This window comes from Tiliqua scincoides, chromosome 2 (genome assembly GCF_035046505.1).
Source record: "Tiliqua scincoides isolate rTilSci1 chromosome 2, rTilSci1.hap2, whole genome shotgun sequence".
Taxonomy (NCBI): domain Eukaryota; kingdom Metazoa; phylum Chordata; class Lepidosauria; order Squamata; family Scincidae; genus Tiliqua; species Tiliqua scincoides.
Window position 1 is genome coordinate 108,615,666 of NC_089822.1, and position 4,932 is coordinate 108,620,597.

Below are 4,932 nucleotides of genomic sequence, written 5' to 3' on the forward strand. Positions count from 1 at the left end.
TAAACTGAAACCACAGGTGAATGCCCCTCACCCTCTAGAGCAGCCATTTTCAACCACTGTGCCGTGGTACACTGGTGTACCACGAGTGGTCCACAGGTGTGCCACAGGAACTTGGGGGAAAGTCATTTATTAACAGGGCCAATGGGAGATGTGAGCCCACACTGGCAGAATGGTGTGCCTTGTCAATTGTCAAAAAACTGGTGGTGTGCCTTGACCATTTTAGTACCTTGTCAGTGTGCCATGAGATGAAAAAGGCTGAAAATCACTGCTCTAGAGGCAAGGGTGGGTTTCCCAATGCCTTATAAGGCATTAAAAATGTCACTTCCAGTTTCACAGAAAAACCAGAAGTAGCGCTTTTTTTTGTTACTGCTGGGAGCACTCTCTTTTTACTGCAGTTTTGTTACTGGTGCCTCCAGTGGTGAGGGGGTGCATGTGGGAAGGCCCTATAGACCCAATTAGCGGATACAGGGGGACCCCCCCGTAATCTGTCCCTGAAAAGACAGATCCCAGCACCAACACACACTAGGGCAGGGATGGCCATTCAATGGTGGTACTGCTGTCTTCTAACTGGTGTCAAGGAATTTGGAGAACACTAGTTGGCTTTGTTCCCTTTCAACTGCTCATGGAAAATTTTGCATTAACACTTCAGTGGGTTTCAAGGAGACAATATCCTTGCGAGCAGCCATTTGGCCCCCTGGGATGCCACAGACTGAAAACAAAAAATAAATGATTTTATGTTTATTTGGGTGCTTTGTATCCTTGTTTGACTAGGAGGCCCTGGAAGAGCTCCTAAGGGCTGCCTTAGAGCATCATTTCCCTCTAGTTCCAGGATGCACAGAGCTGATTTTGGACCCTAGTAAAAACATTTTTTCAGCCCCCCATCAAAGGTGGAACAGCTAAAAATCTTTACAAAAGACAAAAACACATGCAACATAGTTAGGCCCCCTTCCAGACCCTGGTCTTGCACCAGAGCTCCTAAGGCATAGTAGTACACCCCAGAGCCGCATTTCTCAGTTCTTGTTCCCCACCATACCACTTTGTATGGTCCACCTATTGGAACTACCACTAGAAGTAACTGGCAATGATGTGAGATCACCATTTACAGGTCCAGCCTTGTTATACACGTATTTTTTATACATGGATTTGACTCCACACAAAAGGCCACTGCAAATGAGAAGGAATGTGCTGATCCCTTGAGAAGGGGAAAAATGCATCCCTTTAAAATCAGTTTAAAAAACTGAAGTCCTTTAACAACAACATTCTTAACAAGAGAGAAAGGGCAGCTGGCTGACAATCCATCAGTCCTCTCCAGTCAACCCCTCCCTTCCCCTTGAGCATGTGAAAAAAGGTGATCACTTTGGTGAAGGGAGGGACTGAGTGAAGCAGACAACTGATTGATGGACTGTCTACAATGTCCACAATGACTATTACCTTACATCACAAAGGTCAGCAAGGCTGTTTTTAAATCACAGGAGCAAAGAAACTGTGTTTTTTAAAATGATTTGCTATAGTGCAATTTCTGCCATCCAGGTGAGTACTTGGTTCGAATGAAACGGAACCCACACATGAGGCTCAACCTGTACTTCTGCATTGGGAGGCCAGACACAATGCAACAAACACCAGTTAAGAGGCTCAGGGTGGACAGGAGGGATTTTCAAGTGTATGCAGGAGCTCTGTCTGCCAAGCCGCCTACTGCAGCTTGTCTTGTTGTTGCTGATCTAGCTGCCAGATAATAGACATCAGGGGGTCTCCCACAAGTACCACTGGACACCACCTCAAGTACAATCGGTGGTACAAGTAACCACTGGTTGAGAAACACTACCTTGGGCAGTCGCTGTTGTAGAGCAGCAATCCCCCCAACATGCCAAGGACCAGCTACATATACAGGTACACAGCACACCAGCTCTTACCTCATCTCTTCCACTGTCTTGTAGTCTCTTGTGACTGGTAGAGACTTCATTGCTCTGATTTCTAAAGAAGCTGGAAGCTATACAGTAGCTATGCCACAGACTTGCCACTACTCCATGGACCACACCGTTTGAAACACTCCTTTGGGGACTTAAGGCTGAGTAGAAAGCCCTACATGACTATTTCCCACCAAGGGGATACACCAACTGATATTTGTTTAAACTGCTGCTCCAGTATCTAAATTCAGTGAAATGCATTTCACTCACAGAAGATGGAAGGAAGCAGGTATAGATATGCTTTGCCAGTGATCAGAAAGCCACTGCAAGTGTGTGGAGGATGTCTCTAAAAAATTACTGTAGATACTAATGAAATTTTTGCCAAGTAATCAAGCTCAAATTATCACTTTATCTCCAGGTCAATCAGAAGGCAAAGCCTTTCAACTCTGAAGTTTCCTTTCTCAAGGGCAGACAGCTCCTTAGAAACAATTTGTTAACCTTTTATTCTCCTTCCTTCTGCTGCAGCCTGGTTGTACTTGGCAAATGCTTGCAAAGCAGGTCTGTTTTTTTGAAACACCAGGATGGGAATCTTCCTTTCCATTTGAAGCAGGCTACAATTCAATGCACCCTTACTTAACACCCATGGAAAGCAGTGGGTCTACTTCTGAGTAAAAAGGGTTGCAAATATATGCAGCTGCATCTCTCTGCTGTGAATTGAATTGCACACTCCCAGTTAAGTGGTATGGTTTGTACGTTGTACGTATTGCTTCTGGCGTAACACACCAGACACCTTAAAGGTGGATTTGATTCATGGTTCTCCTGCAGTGGTTCCCAACCTTTTTCACTTGCATATCCCTTGGCAGCCCATTTCCATAAACTGTACCCTTCATATTAGCAAAATGTTTGTAATTAATACTACAAGCCCTCATATCCTCTATATGAAAGCCCAGACTTCATGTATTTATCACAGTGTTTCCTCTTTTTCTCTGTTTAAAGAACAGAAGACTGCCTTTGCACTGTTTTGCACCAGAAGTGTGCTGAGAAATTCTGGCTGATTGATCACTTTCCATATTATGTTTCAGTTTTTTTAATTGTGCTGGTTTTCAATCACTGTTTCATACATGAATTGATTACCAAAAACTAGCTATTGGTGGGGCTTTCACAGCCAACTAGCTACCTCCCTTACTGGTCCTTGCAAGGCATTCCTGTCTTACAAGGCATTCTGGAGCATGACCTGCCTTTTTCTACCATTATTCCATTATTTTTCAAGTACCCCTAAAGGTCCTGTTGAGTGTCCCTGGGAGTACATGAATACCAGGTTGGGAACCACTGTTTTACTGGTATGCTGTTTACAGTGCACTTACTCTGATAGTGCTTACAAAAAGGTGGTGAAGACCAGAATTTAAAAAGAATAAAAATGTATCTTATGATCTTTTACTATGTTTTTAATAAATTAGAGACTACAGTTCTTAGGTTACAATTAGTGGTGGGTTATTTTGCAGGATCTGGCCTCGAGTAAAATCAGACAAAAACTATAGTCAGACCCTAAGTTTAACCCCAGACTTATCCGAGGGTCATAGAAAATTCCATGATTGTTGGCTCAAAACCTGTCCTAGACTTATAGGCGGGTATCTGCAGTAGTTGCATGTGGTTGACATGCTGCTCATGATGAAGCAGCCTTAGTGGTGCAGCCAAGCTGTGCTACCAGTATAATTTTGCTTTTAATACAAAGGCCTAAGAACTGTGCCATGACCAGCAGGATTTGCTCCAGCACTCTCCCCCATGGGAAGAACTCCCCTGAAGTTCCAATTCTTGCTGGTCAGGCTTGGTAGATACTGCCTGGAGGAAGAGAGATGTCTTTGCAATCCGAACTGTCTGTCCTGGAAGGCCAACTGACACTTGAGCCTCAATGGGAGCCCTGTCTCAGCCGAAAGACAGGAAGTAAACTGTAAAGAGTCGCTCCTTTTATAGTTCCCAAGTTCAGTTAACTAAATAAGCCGTCAGAGATAAATGGAAAATGCAATCCATCCAAGGGTGCCCCCCTGCACTGAGAGAACTAGACTACTCCACCACTTACCCCAACTTGAAGACATAAACTACACCGCACTGCTCTAACTGCAGGTTGGTGCATATCCCACTGTCTCCTTCCCACCATTTACCAACCTGTATGAGCACCTGCACCACAACTAAGCATTTGCTTCTTTGAGAATGTTATGTTTTTAGTCAAAAGTTTTAAGTCGCTGCAGTTTTTGCAGTAGGGGGAAAGGTAGTGCAAGCAAAACTAAAGAACTCAAATTTGCTATCTTCTCAGTCTTTTTACATCTTTATTACCTTGGCCTCATCTGGCTCAATTGTTGATTTTTGACTTCGAATACAGTTTTCACTTTCACAATTTGCTTCTCAAACTCCTTTGCCTACTTGTCCATTTACTTCCATTTTGCTAGGCTTAATGTTTTCATTTGTATTTTTGTCTTTAGTTTGAACATTTTTGTTCGCTGTGACCCATTTTTCTTGGCAAAAGGGCTTAATTTGTGCCAACAGCAAGTTGCAATCTTGCAGAGTCAACCCATACCCTCCCCACACAAAATGCTATATCCACTAACTCAACATAGCTTTCAGGGCTCCCTCTCGAAGGGACAACCCAAAACTGCTAAATACTCAACCTTAGTAAAGTCTCACATGCAGAGGTAGCACCTGAGAAGAAACAGAATCCCACTATCTGTTTTACCTACAGACTTGCATCCTCCCGTTACCACTCTTCATCACAACCCTGCAATTCAGACACACAACCACAGCTTTCCTGCGCAAGACCGTGAAAAGGCTGTAAGCATACTGCAAGCAAGCAGCCAATCCCACATTGGAATGGTTGTGAAATGGTTCATTCCTTTCTGAAAGCTATATTACACTTAGCCCAAAGTGATTAGGATACAATTTAATAACTTGCTTTGAAAGTTGAGAGGATGTTTCTACAATGGTTACTTCTTTTCTGCTGAGGAATAGTATTTGGGCAGAATAAGAATGCAACCAA